At 35.7% G+C, this 26,908-nt stretch overlaps 1 non-coding gene across 1 annotated transcript; it reads left to right on the top strand.

Moving 5' to 3' along the window:
* The first annotated feature begins 3,212 nt into the window (after window positions 1-3,212).
* On the top strand, window positions 3,213-3,319 carry LOC149158935 (U6 spliceosomal RNA). The gene has a single exon (XR_016262072.1). It is a non-coding gene; the product is annotated as a U6 spliceosomal RNA (small nuclear RNA).
* Window positions 3,320-26,908: the final 23,589 nt, after the last annotated feature.

The raw sequence follows: 26,908 nt of genomic DNA, 5'->3' as shown, positions 1-26,908 counted from the left end.
AGATGATTTACTCACTATAACGTGAAGTTTTCCATCTTCACCCATCTCGACATCAGTCTGCAGATGTTCTCTTCCATCTAGAGACATAACATCTGATCCAAATTTAAAATAACCAATGGAATTAGCAAGCCCGAGAACTATTCAACTATGAGTATCTTGGCACTTCTATATTAAAAAAAAACAACAAAAGTGTGTACCAGATAATACATTGCAAGACAACAATCTGCATCATCAGAAACTGATGAGCAAGGCTGTTCAATTAGTGATTCTGAAAGTAATGAACAAGGGTGTTCAATGAGTGCATGAGAAATATAGATTCAGTGATTTCATGACAACCATTGTAGCAGAGTTAAGATAGTTAAGGACTCAACACGTGGCTTTCACCATCAGTTTTGCAAGTCAATAGACATTTTCTTTTCATTTTAGCAGATTTTGTTCACTCAACCTGCCCTTCCTAGCCACTACTTCCTAGCAGAATTTGTAATGTTAGATTGACTAGGCTTATACATCTCCCTCTGAGTGCAATCTATGACATGATGATACAAATCCTGGCATGCAAAGCAGATGTAATTTTTAAAGCTAAGTTGTTTACACAACCTGAAAATCATTGCCAACCATTCATACAACCCTTGTTTAGTTTGAAGGTTGTCTTGCATGTTTTTTCCCTCAAATTTGGGGTTAATGTTGACTGAATATTAAATCTAGCTTGGTAAAATACTGTGCACCTTGGAGCTGATCAATTAATTCAGGAGCAGGGGATATTTGTTCATAACAATGTACTTTCTCCATGCAGGGCAGTCCATATCCATCCACCATGTTTCATCTTCCTTTGGCACTAAAATAACAAGAAATCCACAATGCACATGGAGAGGTACTTGGTTTAATTGACCTTTGTACTGAAAACTCATGGACTTGACTTTTAATCTCTTTACTCTACAAAAGCAAAGTTCTACACAATCCCCTCTTTGGAAGTGCTAAATTTGATGGAAAAGTTGTCATGTTGAATGCTCTTTCAGATGGCAATCCAATAGCGCATATGGAAAATAGAGCATTGCCATAGTGGAAGGTACATACCTAGAACTTGACAGCCAACAATCAACAAGCCATCAACAACTGGTATTTGTTAAAGAATATTATGGTCTACCCTCTTGTGTAAAAAAACACAGTGATAAAACAATGGCATCATCTTCGATAGGCAACATTGTTAACTGTACAACAGTACTTTGAATAGTCTAATGGAATTCATTGTGCTCAAAGCTTAATATTGAGGTGAAATTTTCCAGTTGAAATCTATTGGACAACCCTTAGCTCACATCCAAGGCGAGATGGATTTTGAATTTTCTAGACGTTACCAATTTAGATCAAGCATTCCACTTTGCATTGAAGATTCAAATTAAGCATTTCTATAAAAGTTGTTGGATAGTGCTAGAACAAAAGTTCCATTGTGGCTAGAGCAAGTAGTTTGTTTGAAATTTGAATTGCATCAATTTACTTGAGCACATGCATCAATACTAATTCTTGGTGCTGAAAAAGAACATGATTTGTCGCATCTGAATATTCAAGGGAATTGAAATTTGTAATTACTAATAGATTTTGGAACAAAAGAGATGAAATATCACCAAAGAAAACTTGGTCCTGTACATGCAAGATGCAAGTTCTTCTTTATAGAAAAATATTATCTTTTATGCAATAATATTTCTACTAGTTTTTACTTCTCACATGCCTAGATAAAAGCCAGTATTTAGAGGGAATATGAACTAAACACATAAATGATTTTATAGGATGATATTAAAGCACCAAATAGAATTCGAGACCTTGACTTTCAAAATGCCCAAAAAATAAACTGGATGGGAACACATAAATGATTTTCTAGGATAATATTAAACCACCAATTTTTTTTTGAGATTTTAACCTTCAAAATGCTTACAAATTAAGTTGGATTGGAAAAAATAGTAGCTAGCTTACTAAGAAGTAATACTAAGATTATATATTTATGTCCAGCAAACAAAGCGAAGGGGAAAAGAATTTGCAAGTATACTATTGTTGAGAGACGCGATCTACCAACATCTAACCACAGTGCATTTTGTATTTCCCTTTAGAACACAAAGAGTATCTACATTATGTTATCTTTTAGTGAATTCATTTGTGATGCTCTTGTGATTTGACATATATGCATGAGTTTTAAGTGTGAAATTATTCAAACAAATATACAATTGCCTTGTAAATGCAAAAAGTGGATTCGCCATGAAATAACAATAATGCTTACATAGATATCCCATTGGACATTTCAGTACAATCCAAGGTGAAGCCAAAACCACTTCCAACCTTGAGCATATAACATGATAAAATTATCAAGGAAAAGGTTAGTCTTCATTACATTCTTCATAAGGAGCAAAAACGAGAGAGGAATTGTTTGATCCACTAGAAATCTTGATTTCTACTGGATGAAACAATCTCAAAATCTCAAAAATATAAAATCCACGCATTATGAGTGTGCTTGACAGATCCTAAAAGAAGAGAAGCATGGGACATTTTTGTTTGCAAGTGAGTGTAGGATCATTTTTCAGAGTAGGTCGATAAACCATAAACAACTGATTTAACCGATTATTGAAACTACCTTTGATCAAACCGTTGAAATTTGTCTGATCATCTAACATATAATCTAACGGGCACAATGATGACAGGTGGACAAGAGCTAAGTTGATTTTAGAGGGGGACACCTTACGGCATAATTACTTTTAACATTTTATTATTTTTTAATTAATCTAACATATAAATGTTAAATGTTTACAAACATTTACACCACCATACTAGATTGGAGAGTGTCTCTCGACCTAAAACATTTATAAATGTAAAAAAAAAATTATCTTAAAACTAATCCCTATCCTTAATTATTATGAATTCTTATTCTTGACCTCTCTATAAAATTTAAACCAATACTTAAAACTAAATCCTATGCAAACCAACTATTCTACTTTATTTATTTATTTGAACCAATACTTAAAACTAAGCCCTATACCAACCAACTATTCTACTTTATTTTTTATTTAAATATGGTTAGGAAGACTAACTTAATGTACCCACCCAACTTAATAATGATTTTACAAATATGTGCATATGTTATATGTATAGATTGGATAGGGTAGTCTCTTCATAGACATCCAATAAAATTGGAAAGATACAGAGAAAATATATATAGATTAGATAGGGTAGTCTCTTGAGAGATATCCAATAAAATTGTATCGATACAGGGAAAAAATTAGCATGGCCCTTGTGCAAAAGGATCATACTCACAAATTGAAAAATGATCCACAAATACAAATACAAATACAAATACAAATACAAATAAATATATATATATATATATATATATATAACTAGGAAAAAATAGGTTGGATAGCGTAATGTGGCCAACTTTATAACAATTTCGCACTGAATGGATAACTCTGCATGGTCCTAGTATTTTTAATTGTCGATACGATTCAACTGACCCATTTATAAACACCTCAATCCGGAATCTGAATCGATGAAATGACATATAAGGTGGCGACGTCTCGTATTCAGTATGAAGATCAATATCATCTTTTTGTTATTTATGTAGTGCTGTCACTTTCAGTTGTTGCAGATTGTACAGAACCTCATGGAACCACAAAGGATTATCGTATCGTTGGGGTTATTTGTTGGGTGCGTTTTGCACATTATGCAGAGGGGAGCAGAGGAGATTATGAGATGGGTCACAAACTTTGCTCAGCGTATGTTGCAGATTATGAGAAGAGAACCAGCAAGAGGAAGAAGACGGCGAGGGATAAGAATAAGGAGGAGGGTATAGGCCAGCCGAGGGCAACAGCGGTGGTACTTGTTTTTGTGCAGTAAAGGATTATTGTTGGCCACATTGTGTGAATTGGAAAATTATTCAATTGGTCTTCTAAATCAGATATATGTGTTTTTAGTTAGTTGATGCAGTCAAAAATAGATAATGGATACGTAGCTTAAACCCAGCACCGTGCATATATTCATGGAACTACTATTTTTTTTTGGTAAGGTTATCAACTCTTTTCATGACCATACTCTTCGTTTTAAGACTTAAACCAGCTACGATCTGGTAATGTCCCTTCATTAATGTTTAAAGATGTAGATATATTGATTTATTAAGTTCTGGCTTTTTATTTATGTGTTTACATGGAAAATAGAATTGGTTATTGTGATGAAAATTCAAATCATATAAACTCAAATTATATAAATGATCTTCATGAAAGGAGTAGCCATATGTCCAAATGGTCTGTATATGATTTCTTATACTCTTTGACAACGTAGTGGAATAAAACGTGTTCGCTGAATATATAAATTTCTCAATCAAAACAAATGAATAACAATGCAAAAACAATTAGGAGTATTGATTGTTTTTTATTATAATTATATAAATTAAATATTTATATAAATTAGATAGTTAATAAATATTTATAGTATTGAGAGTAAACAAAATAATTATGTCTTATTTAATTTATTAGTTAATTAATTTATATAATGTTTTAAAATAGATAAACAAGTTGGTATTCTTGCATTTTATAATAAATTTCAAAACAATGATGTGTCGAAACCTGAAAACAGTGAATAATAAGTTATTAATTATGTTATATTATATTATTTTATTTTATTTTTATTTGATACAATTAAAATAGTTGTGTTTACACTACATATCTTCCATACTAAATAAATATAAAAAAATTTACTTTATGGTACATTTCAAATTCTCAAAACTAAAATAATCATAAAATCAACCAAATTATATATATATTTTTAATTATTATTATTATTATTTATAAAAACAAATAACATATTACTTAAACAGCTATATATTGTAAAAAATATGTGAGATTTACTTTTATTTATTTATGGAGATCCTTAAATAGAATTTGTAACAATACTATATGTTAATACATAGCTTATCAAATACATCATATTTTAAAAAAATTTAACTCATTTTTTATGACACTTATTTGTATGAATTTGGAAATTAAATCTTTATTATATATCTAATAGGTGAATTGGCAATGGCCATGAAAATAAAGTCTCACTGAACTTGACGTCTTGAGTTCAAATCTTATACTATCCCTCAATCCAGATGAGAAATTGAATAGTCCTACGAAAACATAAAATATATATATATATATATATATATATATATATATATATATATATATCAAATTGAAAAAAATATAGATTCTAAAAAATTAAATAAATTCATAAACTCTTACTTATCAATGTAACTACTAAAAAAATTAATGTCATTGTTGATACAGTTATCACTCCAAGAAACTCTCATAGGTTGCAGCTCAGAGATGCCCGGTAACATATAATCTTCAATATCATTCTCAGAACTATTGGTTTGGATCAAGTTAGATAACTATTTCAGCTCTATTCTCACTCAAAACATGCATGACCACTCTCACCAATACAAGACTTTAGACCACTAATGCTCAATAATTTATAGATTCAATGGATAGATGGAGAATATTGACTGTACCAACATATTGCATACATGAACATATATGAATGACCAGCTACAGGAAGTAAATGGGACTTGCAAATCTAATTATCAATGCAGAGATAAGATGACAGTTGTCTGGCATTAGACACAACAGAAAACCTAAATAAACTATTCAAGTGAAAGCATAAAACAACAAAGAGAAAGTGTACATTGAACATATAATAGCAAAAGAAGCTTATATTGCTAGAATGAAGATGAGAAGTTTGAAGGAACAGAGGAGGAACAATCTCCAAAAGTTGAACCCTTATTACATTTTGCTTTCAGATATTTATAGCTCTTTACAATGATGTTGAGCCTTTTGAGGCTTGAGAGGTCTTAATCTATCCCTCTGTCTCTTCAACTGATTGATTCCCTCAATAGGCAGCATGGTTCAGAGGTTTCTTCTTCTGATAGAAGAATAACCACATTCAGATATTTTGGGTAGCTTATTGTGATGTCTGGGAGCTCTCTCGTGCCAGAGATGCCCCATAATGTTTGTTGGTGTGGCTGTTGCACTGTCTGTGCTGTTGATGCCCATGATGTCTCTATTTTGGGTGAGCTGCGTGTTGTGGCCTTTCTCTTTCCCTTTCCGACCCCTGTTTCCCAGCAATATGTTTCTCGGGCTCTGTTATATGGTGGAATGGGTCTTCGGGCCCTTATAATCCCTTTAAATGGCCCCTTTCTGTTAATACATGATTGTTTTCTATTTTAAATAGAAAACGCAACAATACTGAGACATCCCGCCCCTCTGTGTCCTTTTCGGACTTCAAAAATCCTTAGATATGGCTTATTCTCCTCTTGGGTCTGCCCTTGCAGTGATAACACATCTCCACCATTGATATGGGAGTCCTAGATCCAACGATAATGATCCATTTTAGGCACCTCTTTTGTACTAGAGTTAACTGGCCGATGAGGATGGTTTTCTCTCTCCTCGTCTTGGACACGTGGAAGCCACTGTATGGCATCAGGTGGAACTCGGCCTAAACCAATTACTGCCCATGAACCGCTCGAAATCCTGTCTATTTCACGATTTCTTTGTGTCTGTTTTTTTTTTAAATGCGCCTAAAACATTGAAAATCATTAAAAAATGACTTTGGCTGACTTGAAAAGTTATCCATTTCACTTCCTGGAACCCATCGGGTCCAGGTTCCATCGCTATCGCACTGCGCCTGTTTCCCTTTGTATTTCATTATATAACGAAATACACGGAAAAAACATTCAAAAATTTTTGGGCGCGGCCTTCAAAATTTATGAACTCCCAACTATAGTGCCGTCAGGTCTGGCTCATCGGGTCGCCCATATGTATATGCATAGGCCCCGCCCATGGTATAGTGTCGATTCGATAAATCACAATCGCGCATCGCTCACTCCCCAAGTCTTTTATATAACATAGCATATTCTCCTCGCTGGTGCAACCCACCGATCCAATCATCAGCGATTGCTGATCGGCGGTGTCATGCGCCCAACTTTAAACTGTCCCTTCTTCTCAGCCGATTGTGATTAGCTGCTTAGATCTGGGTCGTTGATCGGCCAAATCTAACAACTATTGTTCACTCCTCTGTTTAAGCCTGTGATTGTGGGTTTTTCATGGTTTTCAAACATTTTTGCCTCCCGATAGTGTATTTCCGCCCTTCCAAGGGTTCTCCTCTTGCACTGATTTTGATCATTGGATGATCTTTGAGCAAAAATTGAAGATTTCAAGAGCATTAATGGATCTATTGGCATGATTTTAAGCAAATTTGGAGACTCTAAGAGCCTATGTGGATCCATTTTTGGGCCTTTTTCTAGCAAGGCTAACACTAGCTCCTTCTGGAGATGAAATCCTCCCTGTGAGGTTTCAAGGATCACAGATCAATGCCTTTCCTTAAAAAAAAGAGTCAAATCTTCCTTCTAGTGTTCCATTGGGCATGGAGTCTATTTTGTAACGAAATAAAACTGGAAAACATATTTACAATGACAAGGCTTTAAAGCCTTAAACGAAATAAAGTTTCAAGAATCGCCCATTTATTGGGCTACCAAAAGTATCTCCTCCTTCCAGACTATGTAGAATGAATGTATTGTTCTACTGAATTTGAGCGATGACAAACGGACCTATCCATAAGGAGTCAAACTTGCCATGATTACCTTTCTTTTCCTTAAATGCATCCCATTTAAGCACCCAATCACCAACTTGGAAATTTTCCACTTTTGCCTTCCTGTCAAAGGTTTCTTTGATTTTCTTCTGATGAGCTTTTGAATTCTCAACTAGCTTCTCTCTAATCTGTCGTAGTTTAACCAGGTTATTCATTCTTCTTACCATATCATTCTCTTCATCTTGTTCTTATTGCAAGAACTTAGCCACAAGGAGAATCAACTGGATGGGGAAAACAACATCAGCACCATAAACCAGTTCGAATGGAGAATTCCCTATGGAATTTTTGATGGTAACTCTGTGAGCCCATAGTGCAAACTTCAACTTGGAATTGCAGCTCTTTTTGTTGTCCTCTAACAGTTTTTTGATTACCTTTACCAGACTCTTGTTAGATGATTCTGCCAGGCCATTACCTTGAGGATAATATGAGGTAGAATGCACCACTTGAATGCCCATGGATTCAGCCATGTCCACCAATTATTTTGCCTTGAAAGCTACTGCATTATCAGTGACTAGTTTGGTTGGGCAACCAAATCTAGTGAAAATATTCTCATTCAAGAACTTTATGACAACTTGATGATTGGCATTCTTAGTGGGTATAACCTCAATCCACTTGGTGAATTAATCAGTGGCTACTAAGATCCATTTGTGTTGGCCATTGGAATGTGGGTTGATCTCACCTATAAAGTCCAAGCCCCACTACTGGAGGGGACCATTGACATGTATTGGCTTCAAGGGCAGAGGTTTTAGCTGCTATCTTCTTGCAAACCAGTGACACTTGTCACAAGCTTTTACAAAAGAAAAAACATTAGAGAACAGAGTAGGCCAATAATATCCAACCCTCAAGATTTTGTGAGCTGCAGTTTTCCAATAATGATGCCCTCCACAGATGCTAGAATGGAACTGGTGTATGACTTCCATAGATTGTTCTTTATCTAGACATCTCAAGAGGATTCCTGATGGGTCTTTCCAATAAAGCAAATTTTTATTAATGTAGAATTTGGCTGATCTGAGTTTAATGGCACGAGCTTGACTTAAGCTAAGCCCTGGAGGGACTTCTAGGTTTTGCAAAAAATGAACTATGCTATGATACCATTCACATGTGGCTAGATTTTTAGCCAAAGACTGCTTCTTCTTTTGCTCTTCTGCTGCTCCCTCTATCTGCTCATCATTTGAATTTAGACCCATGGAATTTATGTCTAAAAAGCTGCAATTTTCTTCAGCCATAAGTTTAGCCAAGCCCTGGCCTTTGACAAGCTTAGTGGGCTTCACCTCTATGTTAAACTCTATGAATTTTGCAATCCATTTAGCTCTCTTTCCATCAATATCTAGCTGAGTTAAGACATCTTTTACTGAGGCTGAAGGTACATATGCAACTACTTTGGAATGCAGAATATAAATTCTGAATGCTTTTAAAGATTTTATGAGAGCATAATCTTGTTTTTCAATAAGGTCATACCTTAGTTCAGCATCCCTTAAAGTTTTGCTAAAAAATGCCACGGGGTGCTCTATGCCTTCATCATTTTTCTACAATAGAACTGCTGCAAGTGTATCATAAGAGGCAAAAGAGAAGATACAAAACTCCTTAGTGTAATCTGGGCATATTAGAGTGGGAGCTTCCATGATAGCTTTCTTGATGACTTCAAAAGAGCTTCTTGAAGCATCTGTCCATTTTATTTCAGATCCTTTCTTCATCATGGAAGTGATGTGCTTTACTAGCCCTGCAAAGTTTGGAATGAACCCTTACAAATTTAATCTTACCCAGGAAGGATTGAATGTCCCTTTTTGACCTTGGGATGGACAAGGTTTGAATGGCTTGAACCCTTGTTGGATCAATCTTCACACCTTCAGCAGAAACAATATGTCCCAGAAGTTTGCCTTCTTCTAGAGAAAACTGTGGCGTCTTTGGGTTCACTGAAATTCCAAACTATCTACACTTTACGAAGACCTTCTTCAAATGTTGTAAATGGTCTTTGTGGCTGCTAGAGACGACTGTTATGTCATCAAGATAAATAAGGACAAACTTGTCCTTCTCTCCCACAAAAGCTATATCCATGGCCCTCTGAAAAGTAGCCCCAACATTCATCAGTCCAAAAGGCATCTTGGAGTACATGAAAGTGCCCCAAGGAGTAGCGAAGGCGGTCTTTTGCTGATCTTCTAGATGTACAACAACCTTATTGTAACCTGAAAATCCATCTAAGAAAGACATGACTCTAGCCCCTGAAACTCTTTGCAGCAAGTGCTCCATCTTAGGAAAGGGGTAGTTATCTTTTTTAAATCACTTGTTCAGATTTTTGAAGTCAACACAAAGCCTGATTTCTCCATTTTTCTTTCTCACTACCACAAGGTTAGCTATCCATTTTGAATACCTTAGGGGAACTATGATTTTGGCATCCAATAGATTCTTGATCTCTTTCTCAATCAAAGGAAATAAGAGAGGGATGATAGGTCTTAATTTCTGCTTAAAAGGTGTGGTGTTCTTTTCCAGTGGAATCTTATGTTGAATGATGTTCGTATCATAGGTTTTAAGATCACTATATTCCGAGGAAAAAATATCAACGAATTGCTTCATGAGGGTGCAATACTCAGAATTTTGGGCAGAAGACAAATGAGTGGACAAATTGATGAATTTTGGATGGGGTGGGCTCCCTATATTATGTTTACAGACAACAGACTCATTCTCTGTTTTGGCCGACTTATAGGGCACGTCGTTATGATCAAAAAGCTTCTCTAGATGCAACAATCCTTTTGGTATGTGATTACTAGGTAGTTGGATGATGCTTCCTCGGCGGATCTCGCTTTTTAGCTTGCATTGGTGGTGTTCTTCCATGGTTTCATTTTCTTAGTCGATGTGCATTTCAGCAAATTCCTAAACGACTTGTAGAAACCTGTTAATTTCCTCATTGTCTTCAAAAAATCTCCAATATTTGACATTGTCAGGCAGAGACAGTCTATATTTTACCTGAACTTCATATGTCAATTTAGGAGGCAAAGAAGGAATAAACGTGATAGCAGACACAGCAAGGGAGTTGGCAAGCTGGTTCTTCATTCTCGGGATATAAGAAATGCTAAAATTAATAAAATAATCCTTGAGCCTCCATACCTCATCTCTGTATGCTTTCAGCCTTGGATGCTTAGCTTGGAAAGTTTTATTTACCTGCTGAATAATGAGGTCTGCATCGCCAAACACTTTCAGGTTAATTTGAAAGATAAATGAATGTATTCCTAGGTTGGGGACACAAGGACTACACCTGCCCCTATAGCTTCTTTAGAGCAAGCCCCATCAAAAAACATATCCCAAATCTGTGGGTTTTCTTCCTCTGCAATCTGGCAAACAGGTTTCTTGAGATGCGTGGAGGCCAACTGGGATTCTTCAATATGAAGAATACAAGCTCCAAAATCAGTGTCAATAGCATATATGGGATGATTGGTGGGATTCTTTTCATCACTGATTATATAAGCCAACTGAGCTTCTCTGTATAATCTCTTGCTCTCACCTCCGAAAACTGAGACAGTAGCATAGGACAGATCATTTTGTAACGATCCGCTTAATCTCTTGATCCAACCTCTGGAAAGTAACATGCCAAACTTGGGGGGTACGTCTGCCACCACAATATCCATCATCATGCTTTTCATAGGCAGCTGAGACAAAGTGATGGCTAGGTCCTTGATTAATCCTAGACATTTCACTTCTCTAGAGTCAAAAGAGAGCGGGTTATGATAAGGCTTGGTGATGTCAAGACATAACTCATCCATGATCGCCTTGGGCATTAGATTATGGCTAGCTCCAGTGTCCAAAAGGCAGTTGTGAAGGATTTTTTCATGAATAGTCAGAGAGTCATAGAATGATGGGGAGCTATCTTCACAATTTTCAATCATTGGGCTGAGAATAACAATTGGCTTGTCATCTTGTAGATTTACATAGTCAGTGGAGGCTTGGATGGCTTTATGCTCAAGGGCCTCGAGGATGGATCTTTTGAAGGATTCATTCTTCACTAGTTCACTCAGAGGCATAGGTATTCTTAGCTTCTGAATTTCTGACTGAAAACTAAAAGGAGAAGGAGACTTGTCAAGGCCTCTTACCTCATGCGCTGGAGCTTTGAGGATGATGGGATCAACTATCGGTTGTTTTTTCTTATTAGCTTGCTGTATTGCAGGGATAGTAGCTCTTTGAACAAGAGTTTCAGTGCCATTATTTATCTTTGACCTCAAATTATATCTTTGCTGATCTACAGTTTGTAGAATAGCTTTACCATCCCATTCTTGGCTGATCTGGTCATTGCATAATGACTTTTCATAGGCAGCTGAGGTCAAAAAGGAAGCATTGCCTTTGTCCTCTAGACAATGGATCTTATCCTCTTCTTCAAACTACTCTTCTTCCAAGACTGCATTTTGAAAAGAAGCATTCACCCTTTAGTCTTGATTTGCATCTTTGTTTCTTTGCAAAATCTGCAACTGCTCATTAGTTCTTCTATATGGAATTGGATTTGGATTTCTAGGAGCAAAGGTATTAGGCACTCTTCCTTTCCCCTGGTGCTGCTCAACCTTTTATTTGGAGATTTTAGAGGCTAATGGCTCGATCATTTTGGTCATTTTATCTATCTTAGGATCAGAGGATGATGAAGACTCACTCCTCTGTCTTCTTCTATCAACATTTCCCTTGAGCTTCTCTACAGCCATGATGTTTGATTCCACTTCCAAGGCTACATCCTGCATATCAGCCAAAGTAGCAGATCGCCTCTCTCTCAACAGTAGGTAGAAGTCAGAGTCAAAAGCACTGGCATAGGTGAGTTTAACAGAGGTAGTAGTGGGTTTTACTTTAGCCGGTATCTTGTTGTACATACGGTTAACCTCTTATTATAATCAGACATCAACTCACCATTTTCCCTCTTTAAGTTCCCAAACTCAGTGTGGTAGTAGAGGAGATCCTTCTTATCCCCCCAATGCTTTAGGAATGCATCATCTAAAGCTTCAATATCTACTATAGATCTTGGGGTTAGTTCTCTGAACCATTTTCTAGCCTCTCCATCTAGGTTTTGGACAAAGACTCTCATCCACACATCATCTTCACTAATGTCCAGATTATTAGCATAGCTATAGAATTATGACTCGAGATGTTCTTCAGCAGTAACACCTTCAGTCCCCGTCAACTTAGGTCTATATTTCTGCTATTCTCCAATAGGCATGGTATTTAGAGGAGTAGGCAGTATTAGAGGTCCATACCCAACAATTATGATTATTTCCATTTTGGTAGGTGCTTGTGGACCTGCCATAGCTGTGGCTAAAAGAGTACTGGCAGTCTGAATAATAAAGGGCTAAGGAGTGACTGACAGGACTAAAGGAGTATGATGGATAGGATGTGACGTTTCCTTTGGGCTTACAGCAAAAGGAGAACCTAAAGAATAAGGAGCTTTATGAATCTCTGAGAGTTTTTCTTCACTGCTAGTATTAGATGCTATACTCTCAACATGTATTTGTTCTATTATAAGCCTTTCTTGAAGAGATATAGAAGATTGTTTAGGTTTACCTGAACCTGGTGCTCCTTTCTACAATACCTTTCTCTCTTTGATGATTTTTTTAGGGTCAAGTACTAGGTCAGCTTGTAGCTTCTAAGGATTTCTCTGTGTATGCCTCACAAACTGAGCCAAAAATATGATGTTGAGTCACCAAGAGGTTCGGCCTCCAGTAGAGTCACCAGATAGATGATTACAACCAAAAAAGTGCCCAGACTTTGTCTATCATCAAAGATGGATCTATGTCATTTCCCAAGGAAGCTAAGCTTCAGTTTCCTCCCCCCGACAATGACACCAATTATGTTATCACTCCAGGAAACTCCCCTAGGTTGCAGCTCGAAGATGCCTGGTAACATATAATCTTCAATATCGTTCTCAGAACTATTGGAATGGATGATGGTTTCAGTCAAGTTAGATAACTATTTCAGCTCTATTCTCATTCAAAACATGCATGAACACTCTCACCAATACAAGGCTTTAGACCACTAATGCTCAATAATTTATAGATTCAATGGATAAATGGAGAATACTGACTATACCAGCAGATTGCATACATAAACATATATGAATGACCAACTACAGGAAGTAAATAAGACTTGCAAATCTAATTTATCAATGCAGAGATAAGATGACAATTATCTGGCACTAGACACAGCAGAAAACCTGAATAAACTATTCAAGTGCAAGCATATAACAACAAAGAGAAAGTGGACATTGAATATATAATAGCAAAAGAAGCTTATATTGCTAGAATGAAGATGAGAAGTTTGCAGGAACAGAGGTGGAACAATCTCCAGAAGTTGAACCCTTATTACATTTTGCTTTTAGATATTTATAGCTATTTACAATGATGTTGAGCCTTTTGAGGCTTGAGAGGTCTTAATCTATCCCTCTGTTTCTTCAACTGATTGATTCCTTCAATAGGCAGCATGGTTCGAAGGTTTCTTCTTTTGACAGAAGAATAACCACATTCAGATATTTTGGGTAGCTTGTTGTGATGTCTAGGAGCTCTCTCGTGCCAGAGATGCCCCATAATGTTTGTTGGTGTGGCTGTTGCGCTGTCTATGCTGTTGATGCCCATGATGTCTCTGTTTCGGGCGAGCTGCATGTTGTGGCCTTTCTCTTTCCCTTTCCGACCCCTATTTCCCGGCAATATGTTTCCTGGGCTCTGTTATATGGTGGAATGGGTCTTCGGGCCCTTATAATCCCTTTAAATGGCCCCTTTCTATTAATACATGATTGTTTTCTGTTTTAAACATAAAACGCAGCAATACTGAGACATCCTGCCCCTCTATGTCCTTTTCGGACTTCAAAAATCCTTAGATATGGCTTATTCTCCTCTTGGGTCTGCCCTTGCAGTGATAACACATCTCCACCGTTGATCTGAGAATCCTAGATCCAACAGTGATGATCCATTTCGGGGGCCTCTTTTGTACTGGAGTCAACCGCCTTATAAGGACGGTTTTCTCTCTCCTCATCTTGGACACGTGGCAATCGCTATATGGCATCGGGCGGAACTTGGCCTAAACCACTTACCGCCCATGGCCCGCCGAAATCCTGCCTGTTTAGCGATTTCTTTGTGTTTTTTTTTAAATGCGCCTAAGACATTGAAAATCATTAAAAAAGGACTTTGGCAGACTTGAAAAATTATGTATTTCACTTCCCGGAACCCATCGGGTCTAGGTTCCATCGCTATCGCACTGCCCCTGTTTCCCTTTGTATTTCATTATATAACAAAATACATGGAAAAAACATTAAACACTACTTGGGCGTGGTCTTCAAAATTTATGAACTCCCAACTATAATGCTGTTGGGTCCAGCTCATCGGGTCACCCATATGTATGTGCATAGCCCCCCCCCGTGGTATAGTGCCAATGCGATATTAACGATGCGATAAATTACAATCGTGCGTCGCTCACTCCCCAGGTCTTTTATATAACATAGCATATGCTCCCCACCGATGCGACCCGCCGATCCAATCATCGGCGATCGTTGATCGGCGGTGTCATGTGCCCAACTTTAAACTGTCCCTTCTGCTCAGCCAATTGCGATTAGCCGCTTAGATCTGGGTCGTTGATCGGCCAAATCTAACGACTGTTGTTCACTCCTCTGTTTAAACCTGCGATTGTGGGTTTTTCATAGTTTTCAAGCAATTTTGCCTCCCGATAATGTGTTTTCGCCCTTCCAAGGATTCTCCTCTTGCATTGATTTTAATCATTAGATAATCTTTGAGCAAAAATTGAAGATTTAAGAGCATTAATGGATCTATGGGCATGATTTCAAGCAAATTTAGAGATTCTAAAAACCTATATAGATCCATTTTTAGCATTTTGCCAACAAAACTAACAGATACTATTATGTTACATAGTTAAAACCATTAATGTTATTGTTGATACTACAATCAATATTAACTTACCTCATCGTCAATGTTATGTTACCTCATGGTCCCTCTAAATATGTAAGTTACGTACAAGTACCAACCGGAATTTAAATTCTCTTTATACATATAAATTATTTAAATAATGTTTTAATTTTAATAATTAATATAAATTATTAAAATAATGTTTTCTATGTATGTATGTGGGAAACATCATAGATGGATCCATAAAGCGTAGAAAACACTTCATGTCTTACAATGTTCATTACACTCTCCATATTCTACGTGGATATTCTTCTCGTTGAGCTAATGCAGATCGTATATTGTGATTAGCGATTATTTATTCTATTGTCCACAAGAGCAATAAATTTTTGGGCGTACAATTTTATTTGATTAAAGTTTGAATGGAGAATGAAATGGAAAAATTGAAATTAAATTGGTGAGTGGATATTTGGAAATTATTTGATACTCAAAAATTAAATAAAATTATAAATTATTATTGATAATATATTTTATTATTATTTTTATTTAAAATAAATTTATTTCACTTAAAAATTAAACAAAATATTTAAAGTGTTAAAAATATTTTTAATGAAATAAACATCAACCAGTTATATCGTAGGAATAAATCAGGAAAAGGAAAGTATTCACAAATAAATGGTTAGGGTTACACATTGTATTTTCTTGAGATAAACAAGTGTGGTACGGACTAATAAGAAAGGGAGTGAAAAGGCTAAAGTTTTTTTTTTTTTTTTTTTTTTTTTTTTTTTCAATATTAATTGATAAATTTATTTAATTTTTCAATTTTTTTTGTTATTTTATTAGAGAATTTTAAAAATAATTTTTAAAAATTTATATGTTTTATTTATCAATAAATTAAAATAAATGCATGATATTGTAAAATTATTTAAATATTAGTTTAGATCTAATTAAATATATCAAAGCATAAATATTTTTTCAAGTTTTGCATTAAAAAATAAATTTGCATTTTGAAAGATTTGATCTCTATATAGTTTAATTCAATCTCTACAATAAAGTAAACACTTAAAATGATATAATTTTCATATTTAAATATATCATATGGAAAAAAACTATTATGGCAATTAAAAAAAAATTAACCACCAAAACACGAAACAATTATTACAAATTTTGATTTTTTACCCAACAATTACTTGGAGTTTCCCTCTTTTGAATAGACTATATTCCACATAAATACCATGGGTCAATACCATATGTTCTCATAAAGCGAAAAATAAAAAGTCATTGGTAACTTTTTTTTTTTTTTTTTTTTCCGAAGGTGGCAAAACCTATCAAACTCAGGTGTCAAACCAACAGTGAGGACAACCATCTTTGGCTGCTATCCGCGAATGTCGGTTTGACTCATCACTGTTATCAAGGAAAACCACGCCACCTGTAATAACCCGCTGGTGGTCCGTAAGGGAGCAGACTTTCACTCCTGCCAGATGCCTCTGGGTCTTGGGCCGTTAACCTGTTTCCTTACGTCCGAGGAAGACGAGCTCTTAGCCAAGCAGAAGCAGTTTTACGGCATACTCCAGGCCGAAGTCATTGGTAACTTAACTGAATCAAATTTACCTAAACTATTTCAAAATACAATAATCAAAAAATATAAATTCAAAAATAATATATATGAAATGTAAATTTTTATTTATATCACTTTAATTTAAACATAATATTACATTATATTAAATAACCAATTATATTATATTTTATAACATTACTAAAGCGTTACATTACATTACATAATATTTTACAATATTATTATCATATTGAAAAATAATTAAACAACCTGCATAAAAAATTAATTTAATTAAAAAAATAAAACAAAAGTATTTTAACGGTAAAACTTTAAAGATACCATTTTATTTTTACTTAAATAAAAGACATATCAAACAATCAAATTAATGTAAAAACACGAGAAAATCGATCCAAAATATAAAAATGAGTAAGTACAAATAAATTATTAAAGTTAATTAAAAAAAAAAAATTGTGTCCAAAACATTATCAGCTAAAAGATTGTAATTAGAGCATTTTCTTCTAGTATAAAAATGGTAGAAAAATTGCAATTCGTTGTTAAAGTTACTTAAGTAGCATATGGTTTAGAGGTGTTTTTTTAAATAGAAATTTTAAATAAAAAATAAAATAGTTAATTAAATTTTTTAAGTTTTTGATGTAAAAAGTATACTTAAGTAGGATATGGTTTAGAGGCGATTTTTTAAATAGAAATTTTAAATTTTAAATAAAATAATTAATTAAATTTTTTAAGATTGTGATGTAAAAGTATAAAGTAGGTTAAAATTAATGATAAAGTTTTATGATATTTTAATAGTAATGTAAATATGGAAAAACAATAATTTGTTAATTTGAAAGGATTGTTTTAAGTATTTTCACATTGAATATAGAATATGGTATGAAAAATAAAATATTAGAAAATGAATTAGTTTTCCATTTATATAATTTTAATATATAAACATTGTGTATGATTATATGAAATATATAAATTATATTTTTTCATTGGTTCTATTTTATTAAAAAACATGTTATTATATATTCAATCAATTTGTTAAATTATGTTTGACTTTTAATTAATTTGTAATTTTTCTTATGGTTTTACAATATTTTTCAAATATTTAAATATTAAATCAAATATTTGATAATTATAAAAATAATTTTATATTCCATTTTTTTAATTAGAAAAAAACAACAAAATAACTAATTTTATGTTCTTTAAAATAAATTTATAAAAATAAAAAATTTAATTAAAAAAATAAAATTTAAAAATTATGTTTTAATTGCAAATAGCACTTCAATTATAATATATAAGTTAATTAATTAATTGAATTATCCAATGCGCCCAAAATGTTATATATTTTTAAAATATACAATATTCATGAGCATGTTCCTTAGTATGTTTAATTGATGTTGACCTACATCATTTTGATATATAATGTCATATCTACCACCAAGATGGAATTTGTTGGGAAAAATGTCCATTATAATGCATTTTACTTGTATTTAACGTTTAAAATTATCTGGTACCTATTTTTTCTAACATGTTTCAAACATAAGGAAACATATTTTTGATGTTTAACTATTTTTCGAAGACGTCTTTATGGCCATTATTTTCACTATTTTTTTTCCACCTACCAGTGCACCAATTTATTTTCACTTTTTTTTTTCCACCTACCAGTACTAGTGTCAGATGCCCCAGGACCAGGCGGCATTGGAAAGTTGGAGTTTATTTGGAACTTGGAGGCTACACTCGAATGGTGGTGGTATGATTTCATTAGCATTTGTACGTCAATCGTGCAACTTTCAAGGGCAAATTAATTTTATTTTGACAGTAGGTCACTCATATAACTTCTCATTTTACTTCAAGAGATTTCATATTACTCTTAGAAGTGTCATCCATTGGTTTTTGTAATTTGAAATACATTCTGCAGTTGTTTGTGGTTATTGCTGGAGGCAAAGCAACTCATTAGATGTTTAATATGCCTTTTGGTGTTTGATATGATTTGGGTTTTGGCGAGCACTAGCAGGCCTTGGACATGATTGGGGTGATTTGGGTTTTGACTATCAAAGAAGAGAGAGAGGCCAGAAATAAGAGGACTCAACGAAAGAAATGACCAAAAACACAATGGGGTTTGATATGATTTGGATTTTAATGAGCAGTATGGGGGACACGACGAAAAGGGGTTGGACAGCAAAGCAGTCAAGAAATTAGTGAAAACGAATACCATGGTAAGTGAAATCGACATGCAGAGGCACAATCAACCCGGGCTATAATTGTACAACTTAGGATTAACTGCCACGGTGGAATAAATGAGAAGGAAAAGTCGTAGAGGATTCAACACTGATCCAAACTATGTTGATTCATGGTGGTGCCCTTTCCTTCCCTATGGGTCATAGCCTTCACCTTTGTGGGTGGTGCCTTTTCTCGAAATTCTCTTACCTGGTCTCTCATTAAGTCAACTATATGCAGGGTTATTAGCTAGAGAAAAAAGGTCTCTATCAACAAGAAGTTTTAGGGTCTTCTAGAGTCCAGAGAGTCAACAATGGACAGAGATTCACTTCCAGCCTAATAGTTTGCGTCCATTATCCACAACAGTTAAGAAATCTACAAGTACTCAGCCCAAATAAAACTTACATGCATCCAGGTTAGCTTTCCTTTTTAACCATGAAAATCATTAATAAAGAGCTAACTATAGTGTTTTCATAATACATTTAAGCACGAAATACAATGTTTATGGAAATTTGTTTTCCGTCAAAAGTTTCTCCATCAAAAATCCCACCATGGCCTCAAATAACTTGATTATTGGCTTCAAACATACTCTCTTCACTACGTACCTCCTTGTTACCTCTCACAACAGCATAGTTTGATGTATCATGTATCCTTGGTTAAGTAAAACCCTTCTAAATTTTTGTGTGACGAATGAAAATCAAACTTTTATATTTAGTGTGATGCTCGAGATGATTCATTATTGAAAGAATTATTTTGATACAAGTTTCATTCTTAATTTTTTTTTTAACCTAAATTATGAATTCTTCCAACACCATTATTTTATAACTTAATCAACATTTTTGGAGCACACCTTGTTTGAATCTTAACCAAAATGAATGCTGCCAGACCACAAATTTTGGCTTTTCCATGTGCCAGTTGGACTTATACATCTCTTCTTAATCCTAGATGCTTGACTGTAACAAGCTCGTGTGCCCTTCTGATAGAAACTGGAGAACTAGTATATGTTAATACAAAACAATACTGTGGGATCTTGAGTTACATACAAGTACAAACCGATGTAGAATTGAAAAAAAAATTCCCTCTTCTTATGAGAGAAGAGGGAGGGATAGGGTTCATGTTTCCACAGTGGTGAGTGGATTACATGGATATAACTCGTCTGTAAATAAGAATGGTGTTCAATGGCTTCTATGCCCAATTCAATGTTTAAGTGAGATAAATTATGAATTCTCTTTGATGTCCACAGGATTCGAAATGGAGATGTGTTATTAATGGCCCTAGAGTTCCTATAAAAACTGCTAAAGCCAAAGGCCATTGCATGTAAAGCTCAAACTTCACTCAATGGACCATAACCCAAACAATGGAACATAATGGAAGGTGCATGCATGCTTGTATATGGTATATTTTCGGTTTTAACACTGTAGTTCCAGGTAAATTTTCATTTGTTTTTGGTTTCATCCTCAGACACTTATTGATCGTTTCATACAATTTCAATGCATGGTCTTCTCTGTGAGAATTACATCAAACGACAAATATAGAATCCCATTAGCCTCTAAATGTGATATTTGTAAGAAATTACATCTATTCTTACCAGTGCCATTCCTCAATTTCAACAGAGTTGTTGCCTCCTTTTGATTGAGCATCTTTCCTATGCCCATTAGATATTGGGGTAATCTTAAAAGAGAATTCTAAGAAACACCTTTCTTATCATGCCTTCTTTCTTATACATTTTTGGTTTTCTTTGAGGAATTATTGTCTTTTGTTTTTCCCCTAAATATATTGAGTTTAGGATATGACTAGTCCCAATGTTGTATCTAAGAATGATTTTAGGTTATGGTTAGTCTTAATGTTGTAGGTAAGAATGATCTGTTCACCACCAGTGACATGCTAGCACCAGATTTATGTGAAACTCAATCGAACTTGCACTTACTCTGAGATAGTTCTAAATTTCACAAAAATAACATCTATCCTCAACCTCTTCTAATAAAATGTAAAAAACCCCAACACTACATTCTTAACACGACATTCTTAATAAGTGCAGCAATACAGTTAGTATTTTTTGTGAGGATTCACATCCCTCTAATATTTTTTAACAATTACATCTTCCGGTGTTAAATCATCTAAATTGTCATTTGAAAATGTTCAAGATTCTCTTGCTATTTTGGAAAAAAAATAATTAGATGCTAGCATAAATTAATAGGTGCACCTTGGCCCAAATGCTAGCATAAATGAATAGGTGCATCTTGGTCCACATGCTATCATAAATGAATACATGCTAGCAAGTGATGAGCCAAGCTAAGCATGTACACTCTGAAGTCTCTCAAGGCAATTCGAGGAAGGAAAAAAGTACAAGGAACCAAAATGAAGAGAAAGGATCCACAAGCATAATTAATGCAAGTATTAAATATCATTGAATGAATATTTCTCCTCACAATGCATCCACAAGTAACAATGAAGCAGGTGTTGAAAATCAACAACGGAACATGGCTCGGCGATGGAATAAATTCAAAATATCAAGATCCCCTTATATACCCAAGTATCAAAATAAGTTTTTTCGTTATTATTTCTCATGCTCAAAGTTTGGGCCCAAAGCGCAGGATTGCAAATCCTTTCATGTGGTCGTATATAGAGGATATGATCAAGTACCTAATTGAAGGCATGTTGATCAAATAAACAGAATTCCTCAACCATTTCCATGAGTGTTGAAACCCAATGTCAAATGCCTCATATGTCACAACGAAGGTGATATAGCACAAAATTGCAGACTCAACTCAAGGTGATCCAACAAAGAGGGACTTCCTATCAATGCAAGAATATGGAGAAGATGTGAAGACCCCACTATAGGTCCTCTAACTACTACTATACTCATTCAAATAAATTTCCCTAATTTTTATAACAAGGAAAATTTCGAGTTTATAATACATCATAAGCATGAACATAAATTAATTTAATCTACAACATGTATAACAATTTATCTGCAACATGTATAACTTGTAATAATTTACATAACTAAAATGAATGAATGATAATACTATTCCAATAGCTTAGTTGAGATGCTCCTAAGCTCCATGCTCCTCTTGACAACCCGAAGGATTTGCCTCCTAGCTAACTACGAAGTAATTCCTAGCCCAGGAAACCTCCACAAGTTCCCATGCCCTTTGAGCCCAAGTCCAACCAGATGTAGTGTGTCCAAGTTTTTGCAAACACTCTCCAGATCTAGTAAAATTAAAGTGCGGATGCGAACAAATTCCTCTAGCCCGATAATGGGTCTAGCCACAACAGATACATTCTATGGAAGATTTCCTTATGTTAGAATCAATCAATAGGGCCTATCTCTTGGTTGCTTATCCTGCTTGATGATGTCCTCTCTTGCTCGCTCCAGCAATCTCTCACTTCCTTCTTCAAGCTCCTGAAACAAGTAAACAACAACAACATACAAACATAATAATAGAAAAATTGCAATTCAACCTACTCAATGAGTCAAGAAGCATTAAGACACGAATATGTAATATTACAAAACATGTAGGAAATCAATCGATAGTTTCATATATTAATATCAAAGAGAGATTACAACCATTCGTCTTGACGTCGCAGTCTTCCTCTGACAAGACCGGGTTCCCACACATTGCTACTAGCACTCCATGATGGCTTCAAACAACAATAGTTTAAAGGTTCTTCCCTTTAGGCTTCACTCCAAACCAAACACACTTCTCCCTCACACAACTAGATGGCTACAACTAGTAATAGCTTGCTTGTCTAATCAAAATATTATACTCACACTCAGCCAACACTCTAACTATGACTAGTTTGTGCTTGGGAAGAAGGGAGGTTTACATAGGAAATATGGATGGGAGATGGATCCTCTTCTCATGGGAGAAGGACTTATCCCTTGAGGTAGTTCCATCATTATAAGGGAAAGGAGCCCAAATTTTCATCCTTGACACCATCCGGCCAAACCATTTACCAAACTTCCATTACGAAGCTTCTGGCGCTGGAAGCTTCAGCTTTAATTTAAAAAACTTTCCATAACAGGACTGACATGACTGAAATACAGCCTAGTCGCTCCAGTTGGCGCGAGGAGTAGTGCTAATCTCTGCACATCGGCATGGGGGAGACAAAGGCCATTAGCATCGGTCTTGTAAATTGGGCAAAATAGAAGTTTCAAGGGAAATGGTGCAAAAGGGGAATGATCTGCTCATGAAGAGGGACATAATGGGAGTTCCTCCATGAAGGCAAAGCATATGGGGTTCACTGTAGAGGTCCTCCAGGATCAAGGAATTGGGAGTAAAGGGACAATGACAAAATATTGTGTAACAGATGCCCCCTAAAGTGTGAAGGCCGAGCCAGAGTGAAGGATGAAATGCTTTATAAATCAGTGCGGGGAACCAGTCTGTCATAGGAAAACCTGCAAGCAAGTACATATACATATACATAAACTGAAATCTCTGTCAAATGATACATGAATCATGGCATGGATGTAGTCATCTAGAGAATGATAATGTAAATGGATCCAGGTATGGGCGTAGCCATCCGTAAAAAAGGATCATAACAAAACCAAGGTATGGTCGCAACCATCCAATAATGAGAAGGATCACATATGATAACCCATGGTCTGGTCACAGCCAACCATTTAAAAGAGACATGCATATCATCATAACCATGTCACATCACTTCTCAACTTGGACTTATGTGATCTGAGTCCAGGGTCTTGCACTCCAACATGACCCGATCAAAGTACATATCCTAGAATGCGAATAGATGTATTATGTCGAACATGCTAGAAAGCCACTTTATTACCAATCAGTGATGTAAATTTTTAAAAACGCAAGAGAAACCACCAATAATGACAATGGCCCTCAAGGTACTATCAGCACAATTCACAGAATGTGAATACATGAATTGAAGATGAACACCCGTGAAATCACTTGATCAAAAGCCAATGATGTGGACTTGTCATTGAGTGTGAAGAACTTGCCATTAAGGCATGAAGCTCTAAGGTACTGGAAGGGAGTCTCTCGATCAACTTCTCGGATGGTGAGTTGATGTTGACGAAAACTGACCATGTCAAAGGAGGGCCATAATGAATGTCACATCATCGACGCAAGACGAGAGGATGCAAAATGATTTTGGATGATACATAGAATCAGAGGTAAGTGTAACTACAGAAGGAAAACTTTTGAATAGATCAACGACACAACTAGAAGTTTGGCAGCTTTTAGATCCATGGGATCGGTGGTCATAAGATCAGAAGGCAAAAGCGAATGGTCCAAACCCAGGAAGGCCAATGATACAAAGGAGGATGTCCCAACTCGACACGAAGCAAAGAGTGTCATGTTCAAAAGTAAGCTGCCGAAACGACTCGATAGATTTCCAAATTTTCCCCCAACATTTCTGGCAAGTACCCCAATTATCGTTTAATTGCAAGCTTGAAGGAGATAGCATATGCTTGTACTGTAAGTTCATCCTTTGGATGAATCTGACTTAGTAAGTTTAACGAGCCCTAGGAAGGAGAAGCTCGTGTTCATCATGGTGACGAATTCGATGTTGTTTAATAGTTTAATGAGTCTGACAAAGGTGTAACTCAGTATCTTTTTCATGTTTAGAGAGTTTGAAAAATACACGTAAAAGAAAACTCCACATGGTCCCTTTTCGTACATTTGTGTCTCTCGAGCCTGAAAAGGTAAAAAACAATACTTGAGAGAACCGCTTGACCATTTTAGTCAAGGAGTACCTTTTTCGTAAACAATGCATCCCAGACTGAAAAATGGGTAAACTTATATTGGGTGCATGATGTTTCACATCCATTAATGAGTTCGAAATGACAAGGGCTCGGCCATCTTTTCACTTTTAAAGGGTCAGAAAAGAGCTGAAAGCGGACCCCCCATTTTTATTCTCTTTAACAAGTCAAAAATGAAAAATACTTGGCAATATTTTCATATAAGTTTAACGAATCGAGAAAAGAGTTGGAATGTGACTCATTGCCATCACTGAACATCCATCACCTGTTGCTGCACAAGTAAGGCAAAGTGTATCATCGAGTCCTTGAGGTAAAATAGGCCAAAAATATTTACAAAGCCTGATATTTTCATGAAAAAATGAATAAAAAGGGGAAAAGTAAATATATTTTTACCATTTACCATTTTACCTTTGTAGTGAAGACTTTTTACCCACTTTTGCCCTAGTTTTTCCAAAGCAGATTACGGGAGATCCAGGAGGTCAATCGATGAGCCGTCAGTTCCAGGTAACAATCGAAGCCCTGAGCTCCATTTTCATGCTATTCATTTCTATTTTTAGCCATCTTTTAGGATTTTTAGGAAGGTTTTTGAGAAAAAAATTTCACCCTCGATTAGTGCAATTTCCGGACACGAGATCGCGCCGGCTGAGGGTGATTTGCATAACCATCCATGCCGACTAGTGCGACTATTTCTAAAACAGGCGTGCCAGTGCTATGGAAAGGGAAAAACCATTTTTTCTCAAGAACTGACCGTTAAAACTTGAATTTTATGTGCCAGAATTGATGATTGATTCAAATAAATGGCTTTTGCAGGAGAGAAATTGCCAAAAATGGTGGAACGAAAGGAAGGAGAACACGAAGATGTTGACACCTAGGCATTGAATGATCCAAATTGCCTGGAGGCTTTGAGGGCTTGCGGGCTTCTCAAATTTTTCCTTACACCAGGGATGCGGGCCCAGCCTGAGTTGCTTTGATACTTGATAAACCTTTGGGACATCAATCGTGACTTCATCACTGGACTGTCTTACAGATGTGAGCAAGTGAACTTGTATGGGTCACGTCCAATCAGGGCAAGCATATCTTCCCTTCTTGACGAGCACTATCCTGAGGCCCTGAAATCCAAGAGTGGGAAGATAGAAATTTCTAGTGTGTGGGATCTGACACTAAGGGTGCTTCTGTTGACTATCAACAGAGTGGCAGGGTCCCAGGTGGAACATGAGACTAATAAGTCGAATTTCCTTTATGCTATTGACTACACAGCTCCTACGATCTTCAACTAGGCAGAGGCCATAAAGATGAACATCAAGCGCTAGTTGTCCAAGGCCAAGGTGGGGAATCTGAAGCAATTTGGCTTCGGATCAGTACTTGTGACCTTCTTCCTAGAACGAGTGCCATTGTTCCAGTATCAGTTGACTGAGGTCGATCCTCCTACACCATGCGATTTGCGAATGGCCCACTGGAGTTGTCTGATGCCCAGGATCACTGGGGGTCAACATATGTCATACCGACTGGAATTCTTCTCATGGCTATGACGATAGAAGATCGTCATGGAGGAATGGCCATACAAAAGCACTGATTTCCATGGAGATGCAAATATGGCCTTACCAGATGGAGAGGACTTCGATGATGAATGTAAAAAACAAAACTTTTTGATTTTGATGTTTTTTAATTGTTTTTGGTATATGCATGCTTATAACATTTCTCTTGTTTATGCAGATGTTGGACGAGAGCGGCCAGCCGAGATGTCCTTGATAGCTAGGCGCATCCCCCGTCCTATTAATGTTTTCACCCCTTATCAGGAAGAGAGTGATAATGAAGAGGAGATTGCAAGGAACCTCGAGGGGTTGACTCATGGTATCCCAGAGTATG

Source organism: Pinus tabuliformis, chromosome 5_2 (genome assembly GCF_031772625.1).
Source record: "Pinus tabuliformis cultivar Carrire ecotype Pingquan chromosome 5_2, CPIR1, whole genome shotgun sequence".
In the NCBI taxonomy this organism is placed as follows: Eukaryota; Viridiplantae; Streptophyta; class Pinopsida; order Pinales; family Pinaceae; genus Pinus; species Pinus tabuliformis.
Note: the sequence above shows the minus strand (reverse complement) of the source record. Positions and strands in the feature narration are given on the sequence as shown.